This window comes from Cryptomeria japonica, chromosome 5 (genome assembly GCF_030272615.1).
Source record: "Cryptomeria japonica chromosome 5, Sugi_1.0, whole genome shotgun sequence".
NCBI classification, from domain to species: Eukaryota; Viridiplantae; Streptophyta; class Pinopsida; order Cupressales; family Cupressaceae; genus Cryptomeria; species Cryptomeria japonica.
In genome coordinates, this window is record NC_081409.1 from 169,911,270 (window position 1) to 169,930,551 (window position 19,282).

At 32.9% G+C, this 19,282-nt stretch overlaps 1 protein-coding gene; it reads left to right on the forward strand.

Annotated features, from left to right (window-relative positions):
• Nucleotides 1–19,282, forward strand: part of LOC131032231 (heavy metal-associated isoprenylated plant protein 23) — a 57,235-nt gene that overhangs the window by 7,438 nt on the left and 30,515 nt on the right.

The window sequence follows — 19,282 nt, forward strand, 5'->3', positions numbered from 1 at the left end:
TATAGAGACAGAGATATAAGGGTAGAGAAAGATGGAGAAAATAAGATAGAGATAGAGGGAGAGATGGAAGAAGAAATATGGAGAGAGATAAAGATGAAGGAAATAAATATATATAGAGGGAGAGATAGAAAAATATATAAAGAGATTAGAAATGATATAGAGAGATATGTAAAGATATATGGGGAGATAGCGTGCAAGAAAGAGAGAGTGAAAGAGATGGGTGGATAGAAACATAAAGACTTGTCTAGAAATTGAGGGAGAGAGATGAAGATAGAGGCAAATATTTTGATAGTGGGAGAGAGGAAGAGGGAGATAAATAGATAGAGAGATAAAAAGAGGTAGAGGGAGAGATAAAGATAGGGAGATAGAGAAGTGCAACTAGAGATTCAAAGAGGTATAGAGATATAGGGGAAGAGTGAGGGAGATAATATAAGGAGATATATAAAGAGGCAGAGGGAGAGACAAATAGATAACTAGAAAGATAGAGAAATAGATAGAATTAGAGATAGAAAAATATTTGGAGAGAAATAGAGATAGGAGATAAGAGTAGAGAGATATAGGAGGGAATGATAGGGAGAGATAGAGAGAGAAAGGGACATATAAAGAGATATATAACTTTTGAAAGATAGAGGGTTGAGAGAGATAAATATATAGAAAGGGAGAGATAGAAGGATAAATGAAGAGGGAGAGGGAGAAATAGAGATATAAAGAGGAAGATAATGAGAGAGAGGGGGATTGAGAGATAGATAAAGATATAGGAAGTGGTATATAAAGAGATAGAGGGATATAGAGACAAGGAGAGAGAAAGAGAGATGGAGAGATAGATAGAGTGAATAAGAAACGGGGGGAAGTCTAAGAGATAAAGGCGGTGAGAAAGGCAAGTAATAGAAAGAGAGGGAGTGATAGTTAGAGAGAGGAAATAGAGAGATAAAGATAGAGACAGAGAGTGTGTGTACGTGTGAGGGAGAAAGACATGGGAGAATTCGATGTCTATGAGAGAGATATAGATATATATAGAGAGGGATATATATATATATATATATATATATATATATATATATATATATATATATATATATATATATATATATATATATATATATATATATATATATATATATATATATATATATATATATATATATATATATATATATATATATATATATATATATATATATATATATATATATATATATATGGATAGAAAGGGATGGAGAGGGATAGAGAAAAATAGAGAAGATAAAGGATAAGTAGATGGATAGAGAAAGAGGGAGTAATAGGGAGAGATGGAGTGAGAGTGAGAGTGAGAGAGAAAGATAGAGATTGAAAAATGAGATAGATAGATAAGCAGATATAGTGGGAAAAGTAGAGGGTGAAGAAAGAAATATGTAGGTGAGTTAAGGAGATGTAGGGGGAGAGATAGAAATAGAGATAGAGATAGAGATGAAGATAAAGCTATTAGATTTATATATATTTCTTTACTTTAGACTATATTTAAAATATATTATATTATATTTTTGTTTATAATTTTTATTATATAATCTGATATACAATAATAAGTAGAACTACAAGTTTTATTTTACAAATGAATTTAGTAATTTACATTATATAAATATAATATATAATAATGATACAATTCATATTATAGCAAATATTATGTATAATACTAAATATAATTATAAATTATATATTCTTTAATGTGTACTATCTAAAATTAGTGTACATTAATTTTATAATTTTTATTGTAGAATATAATATATTATTATAAATATAACTATAGTATTATTTAAAAAATGAATTCACATTATATCAAATATAAGATATAATTCTATTTTTTTAACTATGATTTTAAAATAAAAATTAATCTTATTCTAGAGATTATCAACTACCCTCGGTCATTGGAAAGGTAAATGCATATGGTGCGAATATTAACGATGTGGGAAGTTAAGTTTTTTGAAATGGCTCTCACTCTTTCAATTAGACCCTTCTACATTCTGTTGCCACTAGTTCACTGTCTATTGTTTTGTCATTGTCTACTACTAGTTTGTCACTCATTATTGGCCATTATTAGTTTGTTGTTTATTGGTTCACTGCGTATGGATGCTCTTGCTTTTCCCCCTACATCTCTTTCCTATATTATGGTGGCTAGGTCTTTTGGTGGTGTAGACCCTTCTTCTGCTCCTACTTGCTCCTCTCATAAGGGTAAACTCTTGCACTGTTTATCTTCCTCCCCTATTGTTATCTGTGTACAAGAAAGAAGAATGCTTCCTTTGTGTTGATCTTATCTATAGGTTCAATGGTTTATGGACTTTCCTTTTATATTTGAGCAAATGGGTTTTGGAGCCTTGAAGGCCCATTATTGATGATAGCATTGCACTTTATCCTCTTCTCTTTTTTTTTTTCTTTCTTTGGCATGTTTTCAATTTGAAGATGAAAGGGCTCGGGTGTTGAAAGGTGGTGTTTTGTTGTGAGGTAAACACTCATTTTCTCAAGGCATCGGTTCCCTTCAACCATGTTTTTCCTATTTGGGTCAAACGTCCTAATCAATTTTGGGATAAATTTTAAGGAGGGCTACACACAAATTTAGATACCTAGCTTTGTTTATATAATTCTTTTCAGTCTAGGGAACAAAGGAGGTGAAAAAGTGGGCTCGTTCTCTTTAGCAAGCCAGCTTCTCGTACAAGTGTACGGATATCCTTAAAAACGAAAGTTCACGAGAAGAAAACGTGCACTTCCTATGAATGTCTGTTGAGAAAATGGGAAATCCAGTTGCAATTTACGGTGGGACCGTTACATTTACAATATCATCGTCCCAGAAGCAAGTGCCACCGAAATGCATTGAAAATGACCGCCATTCATTTACTCGACCTCTTTAAACGGTTATGTCCTGCCATTCCTTATAAACCAACCATTCCAATAACTGTGCCCTTGGACAAGTATCCTGTTACTTCCCGGAAGCAAGCAACACATATTTTCTTTATCCATCTCCGCCCATTTTCTCTCCTGCCGCCACGTAACTTTTCTACGGCTTGATCTGCACTTTTTCTTTTCAGCCTTTAGTAGACAGACACGTGTCTTCGTAGAGCTCGAAGAGAAGTGATTGGTTTCAATTCGCTACTCTGTTACTGGTCCAATTCAATTCAGACAACAGAGATGGAAGTGGCAAGATTGTGTAAACAATAATACACGATGTTTTCTCAACAAGAAAATACAAACACTTTCTTGTCGAATGGGGCCCATAACTTATTTAATGAAAAAGTATCAGTCTATTGTAGAAGAATTAAATTGATAAACATTTACCATTTAACTGCTCGTCTATCTAAGACGTCCATGGTGATGTTATTTAAATGTTATTTGGGATAATCTATTACGTAAATTTAAAAAATACATAAGTGGTTTTTTAATTACTATATTTATATATTTTTAAAATTTATGTAAAATACATTTGAAGATATTGACTTTAATAATATTTAGAATTATTATATGTTAATATTTTAGTGTTTTGAATTGTCACAATAAGTAGATAAAGGAAGAGTGTTTTGAATTTAGAAGAATTTTCTTAATGTTACAATTGTGAGAGAAATGAAAAAAAACAAATTAATTCAAGACCGTAACTATGAACTATATATTGCATGTAGAATAAAAATTAGTTTTTTTTTTGTTCTCCTCTATTAATCTCAATCTCTTAGTATCCTTTTCCAAAATTAGTACTTTAGAAACTATTTCTACATTATTGGGTTTCACAAAATGTGTATCGACCACATGATCTCAAAGATAAAATAAACCTCAAATTCAAGAAATACGTGCCTACAAAATCATCCCTAACTTCCTTTGCTATTGGTCTCTATAGTCCTTCTATCTGCCCACTCATTACAACTCAATCCATCATCCTTTCCTAAAATTAGTTATCTGGTTATAAACATTGACAATTTTTTTTTTCATAACAAGTTTCATAAAGTGCTAATCGCAACCAACAAGATCTACATAATAAAACAATCTTGAAAATGCAATAACCCTCTATTCACAACACTATTCCTAGGTTTTTCAACATCTACAACAACATCCAATACATACCTTTCAAAAGACTCTTGTGCAATGTCCAATTCTTCAATTTGCTGAAAATAAATTTGCTTCCATTTAAATGTGATAATACAATATTCACTACAATGCATGATCTTATATAGAGAATTGTAAATCTACAATGTTAAAAAAAATCTTCCAACTCTATGATATATATAGAAACATGCAATATCTATTAAAACAACATGGTTTAAAAATTGATGGATTTAGAAACTTGTAAGAGAGAGAGAGAGAGAGAGAGAGAGAGAGAGAGAGAGAGAGAGAGAGAGAGAGAGAGAGAGAGAGAGAGAGAGAGAGAGAGAGAGAGTTTTAATAAATTTGTAAAAGCATGTCATATGAATATAGAAACAAACTTCTACAACATTTTGAAGAAATAAGAACTTGTAGTTTTGAAGAGACATTTGTCTATAATAATGTAAGCATCTTATCTTCTATCTTTTCATTTAAATGACATGGATAAGAACTGTTGTGCCACTATAGAGTTATGCCTCTTTACGTAAAACATGTTCTTTAGATTTTTATGATTCATTTTATTTAAATTTTTTCTTTATTCTTTTACAAGTTGAATGGTCTTGAATGAGTTCAATAGGAAATAAAGTATTTATGAATGCAAGACTCCTAAAAGTAGTAGGAATGATTTAAGAATCATTTCTTGAGTAGCTTTGATAGAATGATATCTTTCAGTGTTTCGCTTTCAACAAAAAAATATTGACCCAAACTCATGTTCTCATATTAAATTGCAAAACAATTTAGGTTTGACATTATACATTCCAACATATTGTGTGTGAGAGTGTGAGAATTATCACATCTCTAGTTTTCATGTTAATTATAAGATATTACACTATCAAAAGTGGGGGCAAGAGGAGGAGTTTTGTCTTCAAGAAAATGGATCAATATACAACGGTTTGATGTAGGGGCATTGAACCCTCTTTATTTTATATTTCCCTTGATTGGTTTTTTGTGCCTACTTTAGACAAGTTGCCTACATTTTGTTTCTTTCTTGTTCCTCATATGAATTTAGTTATGAAAAATCATTGGCAATTATGAATTAGTTGTATGGAGAGATGGTGGAAAAGGATAATGGGGAGACATTTTTGAGATGGTAAAAACAAGAAATAAAGGGCATCAGCTAAGAAGGTTGGATTCAATTTTGGTGAAAATCGATTTGGGCAGAGAAAATGTGAATTGAGGTTTTGGTAGAGATAGAATAGAAAAATAAGTGCCTTTGATCACTAAAGTAGATTGTACCCTTTGAAAATAGGGCAGGGAAGACCCAACAAGTTTAAGGATTCTGTGAATGTTTGGCATGCAAGGAGATAAAGATTGAGGTCTATATTGTAATCATTTCACTCTATATGGCAGAAGTAAAATAACATTTAAGGGTCCATTTTCTAATTTGTTGAATGATTTCCTATCTCCTATAATCATAATTGTTTATTGCCCTATTTTGAGTTCCTTTTGTAATAACCAGTTTTTGTCTATCTTTCTGTATTACAGATGCCTATGTAACTAGTAATAGTTTACCTCTGTTGTCATTTGAGAAACATATATATCATTTTGGTATTAGATCCATAAGATATTGGTAACATGAGGGATTGATTAGAATGACACCAAGAATAATGTGTAGAGGAGGTGTTAGAGGAGGTGGTTGAAGAAACCATCAGGAAGGAAGGAACCATGATGAAGGAATGTATGAAATGTTACAGAACATGGTAGAAAGAATGGAGCCTATGGAACAAACACAAAGGAGAGGTGTGGTAACTATTGATGGTAGTGAATTAGAAGAAAAAGAAGAATACCAGGTCATTGATGATGTTCCAGCAAAACCAAAATGTATTGAAGAAAGATTATTAAAAGAAGTTGCAAGTGTTGGAGCCAAACCAAAAATAGAGGTTCCTACTTATTCTAGAAGTCTTAATGGAGAAGAACTGATTGATTGGATAAATAATTTGGATAATTATTTATAGTGTGAAGGAGTGGTATAAGAGAAACTGTTACTACTTATCAAATTGCCATTAGTTTTTACATTCAAAGTCATACTATATATTCTAGTCGGTTAGCACTACCGAATCATGTAGTCGGTATAAACAGAGAAGTCGGTATGCACAATATAGTCGGTTACAAAATAAAGTAGTCACAGAACACAGTATACACCGAAGTTGTCTACCAAGTATCTTTTTATGGCTACCGAGCAGTAAAGTTAACACACCGAGTTGATATTTACCCAGTGAAACGTGTTACCAGATACATTGACCCTAGACATGCATATGAAAATGTGTTACAAGATCGAGGCACATCTAACCGTTATTACATTGGAAATTGCACTAGAAGATTGTGTATGATTGCGAGGTCAATCCAGCCAATGAAATATTTTGTTTAGTTATTCATTCGAGGAATCTTGTTTGTAAGATCGAAGCAATGAATTGGATCACCATTTTAAGAGATCTATTTATACATCATGAATTAAGAGCAAGGTGTGTGCATATATGTATGAAGGAAGACTGTTACAGAGACACAAAGGTCACCGAGAAGGTTTTCAGAGAACAGTCAAAGAACAGAATAATTAGAAGGGTTTACCGAGTTACTATATGAGTTACCGAGGTATGCTGTAAGCAAGGTAATCTTATCCTGAGCACATAGAATCTGCTATAACATTTCAGATGTAAAGTTGTAGATGTTTGTAATGATTTTATTGTAATATTGTGAAGTTGAAAGAGAAACCTTTAACAGGGTAAAAGACTCTAACCAAGTCTATAAATTGTAAAGCCTCTAACCAGGTGCAACATTCAGAATACATGTTGTAAAATTCTTTAGCAAGGTAGATCTAACAGATCTTGTTACTCCTAACAGGGTAAGCTATCAGAAATAGCTAAACATGTAGCTCTAACCGAGCATCTTTATTATTGTAGTAGTGAAGTTGTGGGTGCCATCCCCACCGCAATTTTTCTCTCTAACCAAGAGTTTCTGTGTAACCAAAATATATGTGCTATGGAGTGAATCATGTATGATTGTTATCTATTTGTTTTAACTTTATTTATGTTACTGCACTATTCTATTTATGCATAACAGTAAGGTTATTATTAAAGAAAAGTTTTGGAATACTGATTCACCCCTCCCCTCCCAGTACATTAGCTTTCCATATTGGGCCTAACAAGAAATGAGTGAATTTTTCCTATAAAATGATAAAAGGCCACACTGCTATGTGGTGCGATCATGCTCAAACTAAAAGACAGAATATGAACAAGGAGTTCAGATAACTTCTTGGGATAAAATGATTGCCAAATTGAAGGTTATGTTTCTTTCAGTTGATTACCAAACTAATCTACTCAAGAGATTATAAAATTTATTAAGAAAAAAGATATGTCAGTGAAATAATATACTGGAGAGTTTTATAAGTTATCAATTAGATTAGATCATAATGAAGAGGATTTAGAAAAGGTAGCAAGATACCTTAACGGTTTGAAATACAGTTTGTAGGATGCATTGAGTTTAGTGTCCCCTACTTCACTTGAAGAATCTTATTAGTTTTTTATTAGGGTAGAGAAGAAGCTTATGAGAAAAAAAAAGATGACAAGAAAAAGGTAGAGAAAGAGGCTATGGAGGAAGAGGACAATATGCTAATATAGAAAAACAACATCAAGATGAGGGGATAGTAGTTCTATTGGACCAACCAATTAAGAAAGAGGATGATATCAAAACAAAGGAGGTAGATCATTCATAAGAGGTGGTTATCAAGGAAGAGGAAGGGGTTTCTTGGGTAAATATTTTAAGTGCAATTAGTTGTTGATCTTAAAATTTGGGAGCGTCCTGATTTTCTACAAGAAGGACGCATAAGGATTGAAAGAGGCAATTAGATTATGCAAGAAGGTCAAGAAAGTGTGTGATAGCCTTCTTATTATATTGAAGAACCTAAGATGAGAGATTCATTGCTACTTAAAAGAGTATCGTTAAAATGAACAAAGGAGAGCTGGGAACTGATACAAAGGAGAGCATTATTCAAGATAAAATTCAAGGCTAAAGATTAGTGCTACACACTGATTATTAGTAGTGGTAATATTTAAAATCTAGTACTTGTTGAAATGGTGGATAAACTAGATCTTAAGAGAATTAAACATCCTACAACTTATAAAGTTTCTTGGTTACAAAAGGGGTATCAATTATTGGTAGATGAACAAAATTTGGTTGAATTTTAAATAGGAAGCTATAAGGAAAGTGTTATGTGTGATATCATGCCTATAGATGTATGCCACATGTTTCTTGGTAGACCTTAGTAGTTTGACTAGAATTTTGTGCATGATGGTAGGAATAATACTTATACTTTTGAGAAGGATGGAGCAAAACATACCTTGTTGCCTTTGCAAGAGACAAAAGAGGACAACCATAGTGACAATAGTAAGGTCATTCTATTAAGTGGGAAAGATTTTGTAGTTGGTAGGGAAAAAGAAGAAATCACAACAACAATAAAAGAGGTGGTTCTTTATTTTTCTAAATGTTGCAAGGATGTGAATGGTTTTGAGTTGCATGTAGGATGACCAACAAAAGAAGAGGATAACCAAACTATAGTATATAATCAAGAATCATATGTTGGGGTGATAGTAAAGATTGGTCCAAGGGAAGAAACAAAAATCCAAGAAAGTTCACACTAGTAGTGTCGACATGAGTACATAGTTAAAATTCTTCATGGAAAAAGTATGGAGACAATAAAACAGAATATAAAAGATTTTTTGTTACTTCAAGTTGTAGCCATTGAGGAAGAGTGGTTGGTATTGACACAAAGTGGGACACACATTGCAACACATGATTAAGAGGTAATATTTCAATTTTCCCAATTCTTTGATGTAGTTGAAGTTTGTTTACATGAATGTTCAACAATTACAACAAAGAGATATGTGGGAGCCAAACATCATAGTGTAGTAGTAGAGACATGAAATATTTCAAAAATCATGGGCAATTTCTAAAGTTTTGTTCATACTAATAATGAAATTGATTCTTGTAACATGGGCAAAGAATGAGCAAAGTGCAATAATGAGAGGCTCCATTTAGAAATGTAGCCAAATATTAACGATAATAAAATAAGGTGTGAAGACCAAAATTTTTACTGGAAGAAGATGGATCAAGAGGAGTTAATTATTAAATAGCGAATGCATGGGGGAGTACTTGGGAGAAGTAGTTCAATGTAAGGTGGACATGGATCCACAAGTGATACATGAAGAACTATAATTCATCTCACTGAGTAAAGGAGATACTATTAAAGATTGAGCTTCATGTTGTAATCATTTAACTTTGTATGACATAAATGAAACAACATTGAAGGGTTCATTCTCTTATTTATCAAACAATTTTCTATCTCCTATTTAATTATAATTTCTTATAACCAAGTTTTGAGTTCCTATCTCAATAATAAATTCCTATCTATCTTTATGTATTCTTGACACCTCTGTAATAAGTAATAGTTTACCTCTATCATGAAAAAAGTGCTAATCTTTTAATTTAAATTTAATTTTGGATAGAAAAAGTGACAATATACTTAAATAGATTTTGGAATTCCTCTAATAAATACCTTGGGATTAGTCTAGATTCAAACAAGTGAGATTACTCCAAAACATTTTGGTTTTGTTTTCATCATGTACACATGTTTCTGTATTTGAGTGTCAGTCTTGTTTTGTTCTTTTCATTTTGATCTAACTAAAGATTTATATTGTTGGTATGCCTCCAAGAGACACACATCCCCAACTAGAGCCAATGTTGGCACCTCAAATATTTAATGTGTCTTGGTCCTCCCTATTTTATGCTACATAATATTGTTAACCTTGTTGGTCTATTATAATTGATCCAAGAAATCCTTTAATTGACCCCATTAAATATGTTTCACCATTCTCCATACATTTGTCAACTTTCTCCTTATTGCAAAATTTTAAAAACTTTGACTAAGTCAATTTTCCTTGGCCTATCAATGTTTTCGCATCTCATTTTCTCTCCATTCTAAAAGTTGATTGTATGGTGTGTTCTTTATCAAAAACGTAGTCATCACATTCCTAAGATGAGTTATAACTTTCATGTGAAGCCTAGTCATCATGCATCTAGGTTTCTTCTATTCCATTAATGCTTAGCTATCTCCCTAACAACTAGAATTCAAATAAAAAATATTGTAGAAAAAATTTAATTGCTTTTCTATGACTTCCAATGAAGAAAGTAGTACCCATTCTAAATTCAATATAAGAAGACCAATCCTATCAAAAATCTCCTTGAGATCATAGATTGGTACATTATTCTTATACTCAAGTTTCTTTTTTAATCTTCTTACATTAACTTATACTTTTCAATAATTTATTACAAATAAAATTTATCTAATACAAATAAAAAATTTCTATACAAATATAATCTTATACTTTTCAATAATATATTACAAATAAAATTTATCTAAATTCATATAAATTATAAGATATATGATAGTTTTTATTCTTGTCACAATCAAAAACCAACTTTTTAGGCTATTATTTCTCATGAGAATTGCTAATGCCTAAAAATATATACATTAAATAAATGATTCGATGTAAACATATAATACTTTTTAAAATAATTCATCTTAATTTTCACTTTAATATTTATTTTTCAACATTGAGCCAAATGATATTTGGATCTTGTTATTTTACCTAAAGGAAGAAAAATATTTGGTTCCATGCGGGTGTATAAAAAAAACTTAGAGTAGATGGATGATTAGAGAGGTATAAAGCTAGATTGGTGGTCAAGGATTTATTTTAGAGAAAGGGAGTTGATTATGTTAAAATTGTATTTCCTATTGTTATCTTCTATTAGATTTGTATTATTTGTTCCTACAAAGTATAATTTTGAAATTGAACAATTTGATGATAAATATACTTTATTACATAGGGATCTTAAAGATTAGATTTAAATGTGAAAACCTAACAATTTTACTATTAAAGGGTCTAGGAACATTTATTGTTTAGGTTGAAACATTATTTTGTGTTTTGAAATAGTCAAAGCTTTATATTTTTGCATTGTATTTGATCCTTTATAGAAGTGAAAATGATCATAGTGTATATCTTTATTTTTTGATAAAGTTATAATCATTTCTTGTATGTAAATGTCATTTTACTTATTACTAATAATAAATATATGATTATGAAGTTGAAATTTTTTCTTTTTGGTAAATTTGACATGAAAGATTTAGGGGTAGAAAAATTCATGCATGAGATGAAAAATTAATAGATATTGAGTCCGCAAGAAAATTAAATAAAGGTAGAGTAAATATGTGAATACTATTTTGTAGAGGTTGGTGTGCATGATTGCAAAACTAAGAGTATTTTATTTCTATGAGCATTAATATTTCAATAGAGATGTGCATTAAATCAAGTCATGATTTTGAGGATTTCTAATATACCTTATGCTAGTGTTGTTAATAGTTTGATATATGCAATATGTTTTATTAAAGATTAGATATTGACAAAAAAATGAGAGTTTCAAACAAGTTTATAGCTAACCCTAGTGTAAAGCATTAGACACAAGTTAAGAGGGTGCTTAAATAGCTATGATGACCTTTGATGAGTATTCATGTTGTCATAGTAATAATGCATAGATTGGGATAGTAAGAAATCTACTAACGATTATGCTTATTCTCGTTTATTGGCAATATAATTAGTTGAATGAGTAAGAGGTATTTAATTTTTAATTTTTCTACCACTAAAGTAGAGTATATAGATACTAAATATGCCTATAAATAGGTAATATGACATTAGAGGTTGTGTGCTCCAAATTTCATATTGGTTGTAGGGTGGTTCATATTAGTTCTAATAGTAAGAGTGCTATCTATTAATCTATTTATCCAATGTGTCATGCTCATGATAAACATGTTAGTGTATAATATCACTTGTTTGGGAGATAAAAAAGAATTGGTAAGGTGTTGTTGCAAAGACTTGTATTCACATGAGAGAATGTTGGAGATTCCTTTAGTAGACTAGTGAGAATGGATAAGCTCTCTTAGTGTAGGGACCCTGTGGGCCTTGTTACTATATATATATATATATATATATATATATATATATATATATATATATATATATATATATATATATATATATATATATATATATATATATATATCTGTGTGTGTGTGTGTGTGTGTGTTTCCTATGTATGTTAATGCATAATATCAAGTGAGAGAATGTTAGGATAGTGTGCTATTTAAATACAATCCATATCACCAAACAATTTTGAGCTTGGGTACATGGATGCCCTCTTAGATGGATGAAGATGATATTATTTAATTGTTCTCCTAGTTGACTATAAGTTTTAGTTATAGTGATATTATTGAAGGAGGTGGAGCATGATAGTGGCAGTTACAAGTTGAATTAATGTTGTTTATGCCACTTTCGCAATCCTAGGCACTAGGACAAAAAGTGGAGCATCTTAGCATTTATTGGGCGGATCCCATGTAAGTTATGTTGGAGATGAATGTCATTCTTGGGAGTTGTGCCCATGTCAGGTAATTATAATTGATTTATTATTCTGCTCATGTGGGGTGTGGGTTTTTGCACTAAATGACGATTTTAGTAGTTCATTATTATAGAAAAATATGCAATTTGCCTCTTCCATTGATAACGTGAAGTCATGAAATAGTAGTTTTATGAGTTATTTGCAAATTTATAGATGTTGTTAGAATACTATTTGATTGAATCTAAAGAAATATATTATATGTACTTTCATATTGATAATTAATACATGAATTTTTATTTAATAATGAAATTTTAATTTCACATATATTTGATATTTGTGTCACTATTGTAGAATTCATTGATATAGGTACTGTTGTCACTGAGGATTGCACCCATAATTTTAAGTTAGAAAACAAGCAATCCTGTGAAACATGGAAACACCTTCGAGCCCGTGGGTTGCTCAAAGTGAAGGTGAATCTCTAGAGATCAGGCCAACTTCCTGTTTGGTGAATCTCTTGTAAATACTATTGATAAGAAAAGGGATAGAAAGCTTGTATGTAATACAAATCTATTCTAATGAAGGTGATGCACCAAATATCTTATCTGAGATCTGCAACTTGCTTAACTCACAAGACCTTCAACCAGTAACCCTAATTACTTCACAACTCAACTAAGCATGTAGATGCATAAACATTTCCTAGAAAGGGATGAATTTAAAGCATGCATGAAGGAAAACAACAAGTTTTCACAACTTCAAGCAATTAAAATCAACTAACACAAACTAGAACCTGCAACTAACACGTATCTCCTTGCACCACAAATTGACTGAATGAGACAAATTAGAGCATAAAAATCACAAGAAATTATCAAATCATTCATTCACTAGAAAATACAAGAAGTGCCAATAAGGAAATCTGCTAATATATTGTTGAAAAATAAAGGAGAGTTGTTGTTACAAAACTCAAATACTGCTGAGCTACAATGTTTTTTTGCAAAAATGTGTATGCAAAAAAGAAAGAACCAGAGGGAAAAAAGAAGGAGAGAAGGAATATATAGAAATCATGATGAATCCCCTTCAAAAACCCTAAAAACACTACATGAGAAAAACCTTGGGCAAATCTACCCCAAAATGGTATAAAAGCTCATGCATAATACTATAAAATAATAATCTTTATTGCTCAAAAGGACTACCATTGATCGTCCTGTTTAAAATTCTACATATCTAAATGCGAAAAAAAAGCTATCCCCATGTGGAATTTGCATGATAAACTGAACTATAACTATGTGGAAAAGAAATCCCACTGAAAAAATATTATGCATTCCCTAGCAACTGCTCTCCGTGTTGAAAATTTTGTTAAAAAAATAGTTGTGGAAATGATCTCCCTATTTTGTGAGCTTTCCAACAGTATGTAACTCTTGCATATTCAGATAATCAATAAGCATCTGCATTAATCTTTCATGTAGAAATTATCTCCTTGCTTGGCAGGCTTTTCACCATTCAAACAACTAGTTCTGAGTCCACTGTGCAATTTAATACTATTTCCAGCCACTGGATCACCTGCATTGACCATGGCTGCTTGCATTTAATTTTTTCGTTTACTTCCTAGCGGGCCCCACTGTTTGCTTTTATCTCTTCTTGTTTGTTTTCTTCATCCTAGGCCCATGGGAATGAGCGATGATAATCTACTTTGAACCATTGAACCACTTTGAACAAATGAACATTGAACCATTGAACCACTTTGGACGGGTTCAAATTTCAAGTTCAAATTTGACTTAAAAATATATACATCCACTCATCTGTAGCCTTGTGCCACATGTCAGCCTCTGATTTGCTCAGGGGTCCACTTTGTCTGCCATTTGGACTTGTACCCACCTTGTCGCCAAGTCGCATTGATAACTGGGCAAGCAAATTTTCCTTGCGGCTTAGCGACCACCGTCTGATCTTTTGCCTGACCTTTGGATGTGATCAATCTGCTCGATCTTTAACCTCAGCTAATTTTCTCTCTTGTGTTGCATGTCAAAATGTGTCACCCTCTGATTGGCTCATGAGATACGCCTGGGCATCACCTATCTGTCGGGCCTGCCACGCGTCTTTCTCTATCGGATATCCTTCTTTTGGCCAAAGTAATCTCTCGGCGAGCTATTTACCAGTCTCATTGAACTTACAGTTTCATCGATATTATTATGTCGATGAAATTTAGCCTTCGGTGAAACCTTTTTAGGACTCATCGTGACCAAGATCTGCTCGATGTCGATGGAATTGAGATTTCAATGAAAGCTTTTCGGGACTCATGACGACCAAGATCTGCTTGATGTCAATCATCTGTGCCATGTCACCAACCACTGGATCGCCACATGTCTGCCAGCTATCCTTGGTCTTATACTCTCTACCCTGCCACATCATTAGTTGCTATATCGCAGCGATAACCCGATGTCCATCTTTTCATTGCAACATAGTGACAACCATTAGATCTCTGCGATCACCGTTGATCTTTCTTCAACTTTCTTGTTCTTTAGTCTCCTCCCGCCAGCCAGTCACAAAATTAGGATGCCTTGAGATGCATGCACATGGGGTCCAACATGCCACAAGCTGCCTCTTCTTGCCAAAAGCCCATAAGCTTTGACACTATAGCTATATGTGACCTTATATTTAAATGTGATAAACTCCCTCTGGGCGGCCAATGTGGGATAAAAGGTCCTCCTGCCTGGCGACTGAAATCGCTTGGAAACTCTAATGCCTTTTAAAACCCTCTTTGGTGCCCAAGTAAAAAATTTACACAGGTCGATTGCATTTTGCTCTGAGTTTCTTTTGGCCTTAAGGTTTTAATAGCTACGCCATTTCATCTACAATGGAGCATAGATGTCTTTGTGATCTGCAACATGCTGAGCTCAACCCTTGTGGGAGCCACATTTTAACCCACATGTTGTCTTACTTTCCTGTATCTGCACATGAAGCAACTAAGTTAGAAAAAATAGTGCATTTCTTCCTGGTTCATGATTTGTTCTTTTCTGAATGAGTGAATGCAAGGCTTCATTTGGGCAGAAAATTTGGTATGTGCAAAATTTTGGTAACATTTTTGGCGACCTTTCAGGGATGTTTGCTTTCTAAACAGTAGAATCTAGTAGCCTAGCATATTCATTGGGCATTGAGTCAATTTTGCTTTCCTCAAAATATGGAACTGCATCTCAACATTATAAACAAAAACTGAAAAGGAAACTACAAAGGCTATGCATACAGCTGAGCCTGCACACTGTGCAATCTGCACTTATAGAAAATAGAAACAAAAAATGAACAAAGATCAACTGCGATGTGCTTGAAAGCACTTATTCAATTTAAACTACTACAACTCTACTTATAGCTGAGCTTGCAAACTACTGAAAAGAAAGAACTGCAATTATTATACTATGTACTCAAATTGTTAGTACTCAATAGGATAGTTTGAGGTGAATCCCATTGACAGGGATTGGCAACACCTCTCCATCCAATTTAGTGAGCTGGAAAGCATTATTCTGTTTGCATTTTGTAATAACATACGGACCATCCCACATGGCATCAAACTTAGTATGTCTACCAGGTCTAATTTTTAACTCATCCCACTTGAAAATAAGATCACCTTGATTAAATATGTGTGGTACAACTTTTCTGTCAAAGGTTCTCTTCATCTAAGCATGGTGAATTTCTAATTTTTTGTATGCTTCCCTGTGAGTTTCTTCTAACTCCATAAGCTGAGAATCCTAATCTGCACTAACTTCTCTTCAAGTAACTCAAACTCTTTTACATAATTAAAAGTTGTCAATTCAACTGAAATAGGTAACCTGACTTCTTTGCCATAAGTTAAAACATAAGGAGAGTTACCTGTTGATCTCTTTGGTGTAATTCTGTCAGCCCAAAGGGCTAACTTGAGCTTTTCATGCCAAGTTATCTGATTCTCAACAATGGTCTTCTTAATGATGTTGATCAAGTTCTTGTTAGTTGATTCAGCTTGTCCATTACCCTGAGGGTAATAATTGGACAAAGTATTCGAATATATATTATGCTTAACTGACCAATTTGAAACTCTAAGACCAGTGAAAGCTAAAGCATTATAAAAAATGATTGATTCTGGGGTACCAAACCTGGACACTAAGTCTTGATAAAAATTCAGAACAAAAGTCTCATTAGCTTCTTTCAATGAAACTGCTTGTGTCCACTTTGTGAAATAATCAGTTGTTGTAAGAATCCATTTGTGACTGGCACTAGAAGGTGGATTAATAGGTCCTATAAAATCAAGCCCCCACTTTGCAAAAGGTTGTTCTAATTCAATTGCTTGCAAAGGCAAGGCTGTCAGCCTCTGTTTGCCTACAAACAATGAACATTTTTCACATTTCTTCACCCATGAGTGAGCATCTTTAAACATTTCAGGCCAATAATAACCAGCTCTCATAATTTTTAGAGTTGTTGTTCTTGCTGCAAAGTGACCTCCTGCAGGTCCTTCATGAAATTCACTTAGAACTTTTTCAATTTGATTTGGCTCAATGCATCTTAATAGAACATCGTTATAATATTTTTTGAACAAAATACCATCTATTAAAGCATAAGGAATGTCTTGTAGCCAGAAATACCTCCATTTTGATCTTTCTAAGCCTTCCAGATAGTCACCAGTTTGTAAATAATGGGAAATTTGCTAATTCCAAGTGACTGGCAAGGCTGGGGTAGCAGGTTGTTCTTCATTATTAAGCACGGTTTCAACTTGTTGCTCCACTTCTTTACTTTTTTTTGTGCCACCAAGTTGTTCACATAAACCCTTGCCTCTAACTAGCTTGGTTACCTTGATAGAGATGTCATATTCCATTGTCTTAGTAATCCAACCCACCCTTTTGGCATTTACGTCTTTGTTGAACAAAAACTCTTTCACTATATGATGAGAAACCATAAGCTGAATCTTATTGTTAAAGAGCATGTGCCTAAATTTCTTAAGGCTTCTTATCACTACTAACTTATGCTTTTCTACAAATGAGTATCTAGTCTCATAATCATGCAAAATATGGCTAAAGAAAGCAACTGGTTGTTCTAAGCCTTCATCATTTTGCTGACACAATATTGCAGAAATAGTGTCCTCACTCCCAAAAGAATATAGAATAAAATCTTTCTTAAAATTAGGATTAATGAGAGTAGGGGCTGCTGCAATTGCTTCTTTAATTTCTTCAAAACCATTCTTACCTTCCTTGGTCCACTGAAAAGAAATATTTTTCTTAAGCATGGTTGTAAGTGGCTGCATCAATGCTGCAATATTAGGAATAAACCTTCTGATAAAGTTAATCCTACCTATGAAACTCTGGAGTCCCTTCTTATGTGCTGGTAATGACAATGCAAGTATGGCTGTGATTCTCTCAGGATCTATTGAAATCTCATGCTTTGAAATAATATATCCCAACAACTTGCCTTTATGAACAACAAATATGCTCTTCTTGGGATTTAATGAAACTCCATATTCCTTGCATCTTTCAAATACTTGTCTAAGATGGTCACGATGTTCATTAGCCTTTTTGGAAAAAATAGTTACATCATCTAGGTAAACCAGAACAAACTTGTTAATCAGGCCTTGAAATGCCATATCCATCGCATGTTGAAATTTTGCCCCTGCATTGGTCAATCCAAATGGCATTTTATTATAAGACATTGTACCCCACTTGGTGGTAAATGCTATTTTGTATTTGTCTTCTTCTTTGACCAGAATTGGGTTATATCTTGAATAACCGGAAAGTAATGAGAATCTCTCTAATCTTGATACAACCTGCAAAATTTGCTCCATTGAGGACATCGGGTAATGGTCTTTCAGGGATTCTCTATTTAGGTCTCTAAAATCAACACATAATCTCAGTTCACCATTCTTCTTCCTAACGGGAGCTAGATTGGACACCCAAGATGTGTGCTTGATTGGAAATATGATATTTCCTTCAATCAGCTTATTTAACTCAGTCTTCATAAGATGTTCTAATTTTTGATTAAGAGGCCTTTGTTTTTGCCTTACTGGTTTTGCATTATCTACCAACTCTATTGTATGTTGGGCTAAATGAGGATCAAATCCTTTCAAATCTTCATACCTCCATGCAAATATGTCATTGAATTCTTGACAACGTTTTACAGAAGTATGTTTTTCTTCAGGGGTACGTACCTTGCCAATTTTCAGTAGCTTGTCCTTGAATATTTCAATAGGTTCATAATATTCTTCCTTCACAAACATGTTGTCTTTATCCTTACCGACCTGATCATCTGTATTAAAAATAGATTCAAGGGTTACTAGACCCTTGGGTAGCTTGTTAGTTTTCAATTGGAGAAACTGATTTTCATATTGATCATTGAACTTAAGCTAATTTCCAGTAGAAAAATCAGCTTCTTCAATTAGGATATTAGTAATCTACCCATATGAGTCAAAAACCTGCCAATTAACAGTGCTATCTGGAACTGAGGGCCTTACTGTAACTTTAACAAACTGTTGTCTATCAATATTTTCTATTTCTATTGGAATATTGAACTGAGCTCCTAAAACAACAAGCCTATCCACATCTTTATTTTGACCTCTAGGTATGGACAACATATTAAATGCATCAAAATCTTCAATTAAGTCCCAAATTCTATGCTTGTACATATTCAAAAGATCATTTTTTGTGACATGGATATTCCTTACTTGGTTCACAACTAGTTCATTATCGCCAAAAACTTGTAAACATTTAACTTTTTTCTGCCTAGCCCATTCTAAGCCATG